The sequence below is a fragment of the Adiantum capillus-veneris genome, chromosome 13, assembly GCF_014529385.1.
Source record: "Adiantum capillus-veneris isolate H3 chromosome 13, ASM1452938v2, whole genome shotgun sequence".
Taxonomy (NCBI): domain Eukaryota; kingdom Viridiplantae; phylum Streptophyta; class Polypodiopsida; order Polypodiales; family Pteridaceae; genus Adiantum; species Adiantum capillus-veneris.
In genome coordinates this window covers 128,606,747-128,619,842 of record NC_140943.1, presented here as the reverse complement: position 1 = coordinate 128,619,842, position 13,096 = coordinate 128,606,747, and the positions used below count along the sequence as shown (strand labels likewise).

The 13,096-nt window shown below is 47.9% G+C and overlaps 1 protein-coding gene and 1 pseudogene across 1 annotated transcript in view; both read left to right on the top strand.

Moving 5' to 3' along the window:
• LOC147444852 (uncharacterized) overlaps positions 1-13,096 on the top strand; it is a 228,254-nt gene that overhangs the window by 100,889 nt on the left and 114,269 nt on the right. The gene's annotated exons all lie outside the window — the stretch shown is intronic.
• Positions 9,809-10,586, top strand: LOC147444855 (uncharacterized; annotated as a pseudogene).

Sequence of the window (13,096 nt, the reverse complement as noted above, 5' to 3'; positions counted from 1 at the left end):
TACTCATCCAACCCCCATCATTTGGCGGCAATATGCAAACCTCTCTGTTGGGAGACTCTTTGCAGGATTGTAATCTATCTGTATGCACCTTGACAAGGGTGATAGCCTTGTCCTCAAGCACACTCTTGATAAAGTGATACTTCACCTCTATGTGCTTTTCTTGGCATGAAAAACAGGATTCCTTGCAAGATAATAGCACTCTGACTATCACAATGTAGCATAGGAACCTATGACTTGATGCCAAGCTCTTCTACCAAACGCATGAGCCATAAAGCTTCTTTGCTTGCCTCATTGGCAGCCACATATTCAGCCTCAGTGGTAGACAAAGCAACACATTTTTGCAGCCTAGATATCCAAGAAACCGCACCTCCTGTGAAAGTAAACACATATTCAGAGGTAGACTTTCTGCAATCTGGATGTCCAGCGAAGTCTGCATCTGTAAAGCCATGCACAGATGTCTCACTCTTCCCAAAACAAATGCATAAGTTTTTAGTGTCTTTCAAGTATCTCAAGATGCATTTCTCTGCTTCCCAATGCTTTTTGCCAGGGTTACTCATGTACATGCTCACGACTCCCACCGCAAATGCAATGTCGGGACGTGTGGCAACCATAGCGTACATCAACCTGCCAACGGCTGATGCATAAGGAATCTTGGCCATTTCAGCCCGCATATCATTTGTCTTTGGGCAATCCTGTGCAGTAAGTTTTACATGTGGAGGCAACAGAGTACCAATTGCCTTTTCCCCTTCCATATGAAAACGATGCAACACCTTATCAATTTGATCTTGCTGAGATAGATACAGACGCCTGTTGGGTCTATCTTGAGAGATATGCATGCTCAAAATATGATTAGCATTACCAAGATCCTTCATGTCAAAGCGTTTCTGTAAGCTTTGCTGTAATGCATTTAACTCAATGACATTTCTGCCCGCAATAAGCATGTCATCAACATACAAAATCAGCAGTAGAAGACTTCCATCACTGGCCTTTTTGGTATACAAACAATGATCGGAATTACATCTTCTGTAACCCTGAGACCTCATGAATGTATCAAACTTGTGATACCATGCACGTGGAGATTGTTTGAAACCATACAGGCTCTTCAAGAGTCTACAAATTTTTTTCTCTTGCCCCTTTGACACAAAACCTTTTGGCTGCATCATATAGATCATCTCAAGCAAATCACCATGCAAAAACGTTGTTTTTACATCCATTTGCTTTAATTCCATATCTTGAGAAGCAACTAGACCCAAAGCAAGTCGTAATGTGGCAAGCTTCACGACAGGAGAGAAAATCTCATCAACGTCAACACCATGCTTTTGCTTGTACCCTTTAGCAACCAAACGTGCCTTGTACTTAGAAGAAGCATCAGATGTGACCTTTGTCTTGGAAACCCATTTACATGGCAGAGCCTTACGCCCTTTAGGAAAATCAACCAGATCCCATGTATGGTTCTTCTCCAAAGACTGTATTCCGAAACCATTGCTATGAACCATTTCTTACTGTCATCACGTTGCATAGCCTCTTTATAACAAGACGACTCACCACGATTAGTAAGCATGACATAGTCCAAAGACGGTTCATATCTATCGGGGGCCCTTGTCACCCGAGTAGACCTATGCACCCAATGATTCATAACAGGTGGATTTTCAGCCTATACGTCATAAAAAACAGCAGGCTGCTCAGTCGGTTGCATCACATCAACGGGCTGCCTATGGCCATCAACCTGTTCTCCAACCTGTGGTGCATCAATGGCAATTTCTTGGGGCTGATTTTCAGCACCTATTGGCTTATTTTCAGCACCATTTTCAGCATGCATTTGCTGCTGAACATTGGGCCTTCTTGGCTGTCCATAAGTCACGTCTTCACGAAAAACAACCCGCCGCACTTCCTTGACTCTTATGGGCTGTTTATGCATGCAATTTTCATTGAAGATGACATCATTGTTGCGTATGATTTCCGCAATGTGGGATCCCATAATCTATACCCCATTTCACCATCCTCACCATATCCTAGGAAAATTCATTTACTAGACTTGGGTTCAAGTTTGGTGTGCAGTTCACTCTGGATGTGAACATAGGCTTCGCAACCAAACACTCGCAAATGTGCATATGAGGGTGGCTTGCCAGACCACACCTCCTCAGGCACCTTTCCACCCAAAGTCTTACTCGGTGAGCGATTAATCAAGTGAATAGCTGTTTGCACAGCTTCTGCCGAAAAACCATGAGGTAATGCAACATGTGACAGCATACTCCGAACTTTCTCCTGGGTAGTCCAGTTTAACCTCTCTGCAACTCCATTCTGGGAGGGATTAAAAGGAGCAGTGAGCTCTCTTTTAATGCCTTTAGGAGCACAAAAGTCAATAAATGCTTTTGATGCATACTCTCCACCATTATCTGAGCACAAAGACTTAAGCTTCTTGCCACTATGATTCTCAACAAACGCAAGAAACTTCTTAAAAGTATCCAAAACATCACTTTTAGCACGTATTGGATACACCCACACCTTACGTGTAGCATCATCAATAAACGAGACAAAATACTTCTTTCCCTTTAAGGACAACTGAGGAATTTCACATACATCTGAATGGATTAAGTCTTAACTTGTCAGACTTCAAAGAAAGAGATCTCTTGTGCGGTGTCAGTGTGCTTACCGTATATACAGTGCTCACAATGAGAAAAATCAGCATACCTCAAACACGACAAATAACCACAACGAGACAGAGTTTTCATTCCTCTTTTACTCATGTGTCCCAACCGGCCATGCCACAAAGAAACACTCGGCTGCTCGGTTACGGCGACAACATGGTCACGCACACTGGATACATACAAAGGATATACGGTGTCCACTTTGCAGCCCTTGGCAACTATCCGTGACCCTTTACATATCTTCCACTTGCTATGACCAAAAGTGGTGCGATAGCCTGCATCATCCAGCTGCCCTGTACTGATCAAACTCTTCTTGAGTTGTGGCACATGACGCACTTTATGCAAAACAAAAGTCATACCATATGCAAAAGAGAACTGCACACTGCCAATTCCAGCTATATCACATGCATAATTATCCCCCCAATAGACAGTGCCCTGCACCTCACCTGTGTAGTGGGAAAACCAATCCCTGTGAGGTGTCACATGAAAGGAGGCACCTGAATCAAGGATCCAAGTATACATGTCCTCACTAGAACCCATAGGCAGGGTATGTGCATCAAAAGAAGAGGCATTGAGTACATCATTGCTGCTGTCACTCTCACAGCTACTTGCAACATTTATTTCCTCAATCAAAACATTGCTCTTCTTTGCATTTCCCTTGTCCTTTGCATGTGTTTCAGCACCCTTGTTTTTCTCTTTCTTGCACTCGAAACATTCCCTTTTATAATGCCCTTTCTTACCGCAATGTTGGCACTCAACATCTTTCCTGCGAGATTTGCTGCGTGTCTTGCCCTTATGGTCAAACTTCTCCCTCTGTTGGGACCTGCCCCTCAAGTGCAATGCATTAGAAGAATCCCCAGTGGTGTTCTTCTTGTTCATCTCTTCTATCAGGAGAGAACTCTCTACATCCGTATATGTAAGTGTTTCACTCGAGCTACTGAGAGCTCTCCGGAAAATATCGCAACTCTCAGGCAATGTGCATAGCAGAAAAGTGGCTTTCAACTCCTCGTAATCTCAAATTTCAGACCTAACAGTTGGCTGAAAATTGAGTTGAACTCATTGAGGTGCACCGACATTTGCGTGCCCTCCTTCATACGGAGATCCATAAGCTTCTTAAGCCAGTATACCTTACTAGCAGCACTTTGCTGTGCATACAAATCGTCCAATCTCTTCCACATGCCCCATGCTGACTTTTTGTTCTCAACATTGAACAATAAGCTGTCAGACACTGAAAGCATAATCGTGGAACGACTTAACTTGTCCACTTCCTCCCATTCCTCATCTGACATGTCAATAGGTTTCTGTCCCTGCACTTTAATCGGTTTTGCCTGTTTCTTTTGCAGCATCACATTATAATATTGCTTCTTCCATATCACAAAGTTATGGGCCCCTTCAAGCTTCCGAATGTGCAAAAGATTGCCACTTTCACTGCTTGAAGCCATCCCAAGTGAGTGCAAATGCTAAAACCGTGATTTGGCGACTTAAACACACCCAAATGTGCGCAAATAGGCCAAAAACAGCCTGCTGTACCAGAAAAACAGCAACCAATTTTCACTCAAAATCAGTCCAAAACAGCTTACATTCATTGCCAAACCCTTACCAAAGGTTTCCACAGGATGTAATACATCTATTGCTGGCTGAAATTCACTGTTTTAGGGGAATTCAGACCTGTAAACACCTGTTTTGCTGAATTTTCAGACCGGTACTAGTGGAAATACTTATAAGAATGACCTCTGAGACTCGCCCTACTGAAATTGTGTCGAATTGATGTCGAAATTGGTCAATTTCAGCGAAAATTGACTGCTGTTCACTTTTTAAAACCCTAATTTCGCGGAAATGGTCACCGTGGGTCTATTCTACACGATGAGGAGACTCCTTCGCGACAAGTTTGAGGCAAATTGACAGAAATCCCTACGTGCAGGGAGCAAAATCAAAATTCTGATCTGTGCTCGCGAGATGGCTCTTCTAGGAAACCCTAGGCTTTGATACCACGTGTGGGGAAGGTGAAGAAGAAGCCTACTTGGTACCTCTTGTGATGGCGATGGAGAAGAAGGGTAGAGTGAAGCAGGAGCAGTCCACGAAACTGGTTCAGAAGGAGATGGCGTGGAGAGGAGAGAATTTGAGAGAGAGAGAGAGTTCGTACGATTTGGGAAAAGACCCACTGTGAGTTTGTGTGGGAAAGTGACTGCCGATTTCAACTTAACAAACTCTTTTTCGGAATCTTTCCACAACCAAGCACATGGGCTGTTGGCTAGTCCAAAATAGATTGTTGATTCTTGGCTTCGTGGGGTCCAAGGTTCAACTTGTCTAATCTAAATCGGGCAAGGCCGGCGGACCTAAAAAGGCGCATCAAAAAGGTTTTCTTTTGACTGGCGGATCCGCTGGAGATCATTCACACGCAAAGAGGCCTTTTCTTCGGCGTTGCTTGCTGCCCGGTGCGCTGCCCGTCTGCCCGCGCTCCTGCCCGCTGCCTGGCGTTCCTGCCCGCCTGTCCGAACTGCCCGACCCTGTAAGAGGTCCATCCCGCGCCTCGCTACCTCAAAAGCTTCAACTTGTTGGGCCCTGCTTCCCGTGCTGCTCCAAGGCGAATTTCCGAGGGCTTTTTTAAGCCCCTGCTCCCACCAAACTGCAGCAAATTGCTCTTGCTCAAGTTTCCGAGGGTTTTAAGCGCCTGCTCCCACCTTGTGCACCGAGATAAGCCCTTGTTGGGCCCCCCTTCCCGCGGTGCCTCAAGAGCTTCAAGCCCGCCCACTAGCACTAGCACCGGTTCCTGCGGCCAATCCTTTGGCTCACATATTCGTCCAAGGGGAGTGTCCCACCGGCACTTAAAAAGAACCCTTCAAAAGCTAAGTTTGGGGCTATCTCTTTATTATATGAGTAAGTGACCTAAAGGTCCAAGGTCCATTTACATTTGGGCCCTTGGACTCAAGGCTTAAAATGCCTTTATAAGCATTATTCCCTAACAGATAATCACATAGTACAACTATGGGAGAGTCGCTCTATGATCAATGCTACCAAACTAATCTATAGAAGTGACCCCCAAGGCCTCCTTACAAATTCTCTAGGCCCAAAATCATCAGATACAATAGTGCAAAATGTACTGAAAAGCGCTAAAGAGATCTGGGCCAAGCAGGTCCCAGTACTCCAAGAAGAAACTGGGAGTCAGTCCATCCTCACCTGGACAGCTACCACGGGGGAGGGCCCTAAGAGCCGCGTGCAGCTCCTCAAGTTGAAGTGGTAGCTCAAGCTCTGCGCATCTCCTCAGTCACAAGACAAGGCATCTGTGCCCAAACCTGCTCCTTGCATGTATCCTGATGCTCTGACTTGGGCTCTGCAGACAGCAGCTCACGGTAAAAGTCAGTAGCAACTGCACGCATATCCTCGGGCTCAGAAGCAACTGACCCATCGGGCCTCCTCAACTAGCTGACCTTGGCATGCGAATACCGAGGTCCCACTGCCTCAAAGAACTCACCCATCACTCTGTCGCCCACCTGGGTTCACTGAGCTGCCTGTCGGTGGAAAGCAAACTCATGTCGCCTCTCCTCTGTGCTAACAAGCTCCTGACGAGCCTGCTGTAGCTGCTCCTCCAACCAAGGACTGTCTGGATGCTGCTCCTGCATACTTTGTAGCGAAGCAATGCCCCCCCTGAGATGCTCCTCCTCCTCTCTCGCTGCAGCCCGGCGAGCCAGAGACTCCTGGAGAAAAAAACGGCTAATCTGAGCTAGGCTTGAGGCCACTCTGTCAGCAGGAGAATCCTGCTTGTCCAAGCTCTCTTTCCAGAGAGCCTCTACCCGCTCTCTGAGTGCTGAGTCCAACAAGACCCTCTCTGGGATGTGAAGCATCGTGCTCCCACTCCTCTGCCTGTCTGCCACTGTGAGGATCACTGGTGCATGGTCCGAGAAGGAAGTCCCTGCCAGAATGCCCACTGCCCCTCCCAAGTCACTGAAATGGTCACTAGTGTAGAAGCGATCTATCCGCGATAGATTCACTCCTCCCACTCTGTGGTCCGAACAGAGAAGGGAAGGCTGTTTGGGGGCCTCACAAAACCAGAGTGCTGCCAAACATGCGAGACCCTCAGAGTTATACAAAACCTCTCCCAAGCTGCCAACTCAACTCCATGCACAGTAGCGTTGCTACCACCAATCCTGTCAGAAGGGTCCTCCAACATGTTGAAGTCCCCTCCTATGCACCAGTGTTCTGCCTGCGGCAGAGACTAAACTATCTGTGACCAAAACTCTGCTCGAGCACTCGCCACATTGGGCGCATAGATGTTCAGGAAGCCCACTAGGCAACCATGAACCTCCATAGTAATCCACTGAGCCCTGCCTGGCACAATAATCCCTCTGCCCACAATGGCCTGCTGCAAAGAGTCCGCAATAGTCATAGATACCCCACCCTGAATGCCTCTAGGTCCAAAAGCAGCTGATCAAAAAGTGTCATAACGTCCACGCAAGAGCTGACCACAACATCTAATGCGGCTCTCACACAGATGGTGCTCCTGAAGCATAAGGAGATCAATCTCTCCTCCCACAAGGCAGTGCTGAAGCTCCTGACGCAGTTGGCCCCGTTGACACGGAAACTGGGGCCCACCTAGTCCGTGCACGTTCCATGAGATGATCCTCATGGGGAGCGAGAGAGAACAGATGCTGCCGCAGCAGCTAGACGGGCTATCTTCGAGGATGGCTTGGATGGGGAATAATCCGCATCCGAACGTCCTCTAGATAGGCGTGACTGCAACGAGTGCCTGACTCAAGCCCAAGCAGAGCAAGCCGTACGTAAAGCAACCTCCTCTGTCCAAGAGTCTTCATGGATGTATACATAGCATGGCAAGCACTGCGTATCGGCAAAGAAGTAAACCACAATGTGTCTACATCCTGTTGAATCTGGAGGTGTCACCGCAAACTTGGCCGATGGCCACAGAGTCTGAAGCATGTCTGTAACTCCTAGTTCTCCCATGTGGTGAGAGAACTCTAGGACCTGTGTGTGCAACCATCCCAACACTGAGTCGAGAGTCCCCTCTGTCTGGTCCTTGCCGTAGATTGGAAAGGAGAAGCCAATTGCTGAGTCCAAGGCCTCTGTCCCCCTCTATCGTAGTCGAAGAAATCCCATCGGCGCCGGATGTCAATGCTCGTCAGGCCTCGAGGGATATCTGCAAGGGGGGACGTCTGTACCTGTATAGGGGGCCGCAAGAAAGGCTGCCTTCTCTCGCCAAGAGACTCATGGCAAAGGCGCTGCCAAGAGATCTCCTAGCAGCCGGAGAAGGCCCTGCCCCCTGGGACGACTGTGGAACTGAAGCGGGAGGGGGGGGGGAGAAGAAGCAGGGGGGAGCGGTGGAGAAGAGGGGCTGGGGGGAGCGGTAGAGGTAGAGGGGCGGGAGGGGCCGGAGGATGAGGCTGCGGGAGGAGGAGGCGGGGGGGAGGATGAGGAAGAGGAGGGGAACTCTGGAGGGGGAGGGACTGTTGAGGGTGAAGCTGGGGTGGGGGCTGGAGCAGGGACCTCATCTTGCTCAAGAGGACCAAACCGGTTCCCCGTGGGAACCCACTGCTGCTGAGTAGGCGCTTGAGGACCACTTTGAGTGCTAGGTTGTTGTTGTGGCCCCTGTCGTTGTCGACCACGGACCTGCTGCCATCCCTCCTCCGCTGGAGCCCCAGGCTCAGAGGGTGGCTCTGCATGTGTGCGCTGTGTCTCTGTCTGTGTCTGCTGGCTAGCCCTTGTAGGCTAGGGTTGAGGCTGTGGTGCAGGTCGAGGCCTCCTCCGCGGACAGGCCTTCACTAGATGGCCCATCTGTTGACCAATGAAGCACTGGTTCGGGAGGCCCGAATACTCCACACTCTGTCTAAACCAACCTCCACTCACCCGAGGCAGAAGAATAACCTTCGAGAGCGTGTGAATGTCTCTGATCAAAACGCGAACTAAGGGAATGCAAGCCACCTTGGCAGCTACTGAGGCTTCCGTGCGGTGTCTCCTGGACAGTCCCAATGGCCGAGGCGATCCTGGACAAAGTGGTAAGTACTTCCTCTGCAAACCCGAAAAGCAGACGGAGATGGGGATGTCTGCCTCCTCTGCTAGAACATCCGAAGCAGGGTCGAAACCATGTCTCCACTGACGAAAGTGGGGTCGTGCTGCTTGGATGGTCAATGGACTCATGGCGATGACCTGGGACGCCATCTCAGAGGTCTCAAACTCGATCTGATAGTAACCTCGTCCGAGTATCTGTACGTCCAAGATCTGGCCCACCTTTGCGAGAAGGCGGGCCTGGAGAAGGTCACGCAGCTCTCCTCTGCTAGGTTGGGTGCCGAGAATCTTGCAGATGACAGAAGTCGCCTTGCAGGCGCTCTACCCTCTGCGGCTAGGCTCGCTTGCTTTGTCGGCGAAAGAGCAAGTCGAATGGTGGGCTCAGCGGGGTCGGGCAAGGGGGCTTCGGACGAGTCCCTCTGTGGCGGAGCTGGAGCCTCCATTTGTGTCTACTGCTCTGTCGAAGAAGTGGGCGGTGAAGTGACTCTACAGCCGAGCACTGTCCAAAGCAACAGTGCTACCAGAGCGAAGTGCAGGAGGCTTCGGGGAGAAGAAGGCGAGGGGGAAATAACGGATAAGGTGGGCAGAGTTCGGCACCTCAAGAGGTAGCCAGCGAGCAGGCGGGCGGGGGGGGGGGGGGGGGGGGGGGGGGGGGGGGGGTTTGAAAGGCGGCGCGAGAGGGGGGCTGCTGGCAGGCAGCGCGAGCTGGAGGGCAACAGCGGGTGCGCGCAGTAGGGGGTGGGCGGGGGCGGGGGGCAGCGAGGAGAGGGGGGGGGGGCAGCGATGGCGCAGCAAGGGGGGGCGGCGGTTTCAACAGTAGCGAGCGCGCGAGATCAACTGTCTATGCTATTTGGGCAAAGGGGCACAACTTTGTCTGGGTAATAGTGGATAGATCGACTAAAATGGCTATTCCAACCAAATTTGACATTAAAACTCCTTAAGTGGCTAAATTATTTGTATAAAATCTCTAACGATTATATAGATTACGAACAAATATTGTGTTTGATAGAGACAAGAAATTTAATAGCCATTTTTGGAGAGCTGTGTTTAAGAGGTTGGATACTAAACTAATCATGAGCACAACTGAGCATCTTCAAATAGATGGTTAAACTGAAAGGGTTAATCAAATCCTAGAAGATATACTACGAGCATATGTAAGTAAACGACAAACTAATTGGGAAGAGTACTTACCTTTAGTAGAGTTTGCATATAATAGTGCCCAAGCACTCTTCCATTGGATATAGTCCATTGATGTTAATGTATGGGTTTCAACCTAGAGCTCCTTATGCAGTAGGGCTGCAAAAGGAAAAAATTCACGCAGCTAAAGATTTTTTAGAAGATATGAATGAAATGCTTAAACTTCCTAAAGATAGCATTAAAAGGGCTCAAGATAGAGCAAAAGCATATATTGATTTGCATAGAAGGTCTCTTACCTTTGAGGAAGGGGAGCAAGTTTATTTAAAAGTGCCTGAAATATCTCAAACCATGAAGATTGGACCATGTCCAAAATTTACATGAAGGTATTGTGGACCTCGCACAATACTAGAAAAAGTTCGAGATATGGCTTACAAACTCCAATTACTAGAGACAAGTGGCATACATCCAATATTCCACGTTAGTATAGTAAAAAAGAAGTTGGGTCAATCTGATAATCTTATTCAAGATGATCACATAGTGGAACTCATATATACTCAATCTCTTCCACATGAGCCATAGAAAATAGTAGACACTAGAGAAAAAAGAACCAGGAATACAATTTATAAAGAGTGTTTAGTTAAGCCGAGAGATTGTGCCAAAGAGAGTTCAACATAGGAGCAAGTAAGCACTCTCCGGAAAAGGTTCCATGGCTTTAGATCTTTCCTTCGAATCAAATTTTGGAGGACGAAATTCTTCTTAAGGGGAAAGGACTGTGATGTATCCTAAAGTCTAGGGGCATGTGTGCACTACACTCGGCTAGGGGTCATGGCCAACCATGAGAGCCGTCCATAAGTGGGGATAAGGGCCAAAATAGCCTGTTGGCTAAAAAAGGGAAAAGATCTCCCATGCAGAAGGCGGCAGGAGACGGGCCATGAGGAGCTTGTGTGTGTGTGTGTGTGTGTGTGTGTGTGTGTGTGTGTGTGTGTGTGTGTGTGTGTGTGTGTGTGTGTGTGTGTTGAGCCTAGCTTCTTGCTTCGCTTCTGCTTTACAATAGTTCTTGTGCAATGACAAGTCTTCATAAGATAGCCTATTTGTCTGCGTATGAAGCATTGATTTGGGAGTTCCAAATACTCCATGCTCTGGCCGAACCATCCACCTCTCACCCTAGGCAGTAGGACGACTACCTTTGGAAGAGTGTGGGTGTTCCGAACCAAAACACATACTGTAGGTATACGTGCTGCCTTGGCAGCACTGAAGCTGTAGTGCGTGGTGTCTCCAAGATGGTCCCAATCCTTGTATAATAGCAGGAGGTATTCTCTCCTTCGACCTAGAAACTAGACTAAGATGAGAAAATCTTCTTCCTCGACAAGAACATGAGAAGCTGGGTCAAAACCATGGGGTCACTGTCAAAAATAGACCTTGATTGCTCTGGTGGCCAATGGGCTCATTGAAATGGCCTTGGTAGCCATCTTGGGAGTCTCAAACTCAATCTGGTAATAGCCACACCCGAGGACTTGCACGTCGATGATCTTTCTCACCTCCTAGAGAAGGCGGGCCAGGAGGAGATCGTGCACCTCGCCTCTATTGGGACGAGTGATGATGATCTTGTAGATGACAGAGGTGGCTTGAAGGCGCTCTACCTCTGTTGTTGGCAAGAGAGCAAGTCGGATGGTTGGCTCTATGGGGTCGAACGAGGGGGCTTCATGTGAGTCCCTCTAAGGCGGGGCAGGAGCCTCCATTTGTGTCTCAAGCCAAAGGCGTCGATGGTGAATGTAATTACACACACACACTCCACTCCCCTCCACAAGAGCAGGGTGAGAGGAGGTGGGAAGGCTAGGGTGAATGTGGAAATGGGGGAGAGGGGTTGAAGGTGGACTTGGGGGGGGGGAGGGGGGGGGATGATGGCTTGAGCGAATAGCACGTTCAATTTAATTTACGGCATCTCTATACCCGATGGTTCCAAAGAATTTTTTTTAATTTCCTTCTCACCCGTTCTCCGATCAAAGTTGTTGTACTTAGGTTCTCGAATCATGTGATTCTTTTTGTGAGGAATCAAATTTGTTAAAAGAAGCACATCGATATCTGAAAGACAATATCTTTTGCAGCTTCTTGTGGATTGTCTCTTCTGATATGTCTACTTCCTTGACTCCCATCGGTGGTGTTTCTTCCTAGGCCTCTTCTTTGCAAGTTTGTTAAAGGTAGACTGTCGCCCCAAATAGAGGGGAAAAGACTCAGACTTTTGTCCCTTGCTTTACTGTTTTTGATGCTTCATCAATTCATTGATTTTTTGTTCCATAGTGCGTTCAATATCCTCTTCCGTCAAAAGATAGCGCTTCTTGTCAGCCTTCGGCTTTGCGTTGATTTTCATTGCTGATTTAGAAGTGAATTGGTGGTCTTTTGCCACATATCATCATAGAATCCCGAAATCGGTTGGTTCTTCAGATACTTTGCATAATTTGGATCCCTCGTAAACTTCATCAAGCGCTTTGCACAAGTGCTCACTTGCAATTTTCGGTTTAGATCTGTAGCCTTTTGATCCTTGGTGAGAGAGTCGTTGAGTAAATCAGCAAACAACTCATAACTTGATTTGTTCCTTCATTACCATTGGAGTCATCGTCTTGTAGAACTGTAAGCGGGACATGTGCCCCGTTTTGGATCCGATTCTCTGTCAGAGTCCATCGCATGTGAGGCAAAAAGTTGGACCGGATCTCCATAGAAGAAGAACCGATTGAAGCTCTGATAACACTGTAACTGGCTTGGCACTAACAAGGTGGTTATCTCCCTGCAACACACGAATGGAGGAAACACTCGAACTTCCAAACTCGAAGTATTGAGACACGAAGCAGAGGAGTTCTGCTTTAGGATGCAGTGGCCCTCAAGTCTGGGGCCCCTTTAAGTACTAGTTTTATATTGATAATCACTGCGTACAAGTGCCGGGGAGTGGCTCTGTGATCAATGCTACTGAAACAGAAATTGGCACCAAACCAAAAGCATCATCATATACAGAAACAGAAATTGGCACCAAACCAAAAGCAGTACTGCAACTAGAATGACCGAAAAGCCCTTCAGCTATTCGTAAAAGCTACTGTGTCAGCTTTGGTGATCTGTGTCACGATTTATGGATGCCACATCAGCAAATCTGTACAAGTGATCATCTGAGATCTCTCTTTTATTATCTTTGGCTGGCGGTTATAGTCATCACTTTTGTGACACAAGAATGTTAATTTATTCTCTTACAAATTTCTTCATCAACAAGCAAAACAAATAGTCAACGGTTGCTAGCTCAGTTGGTGGAG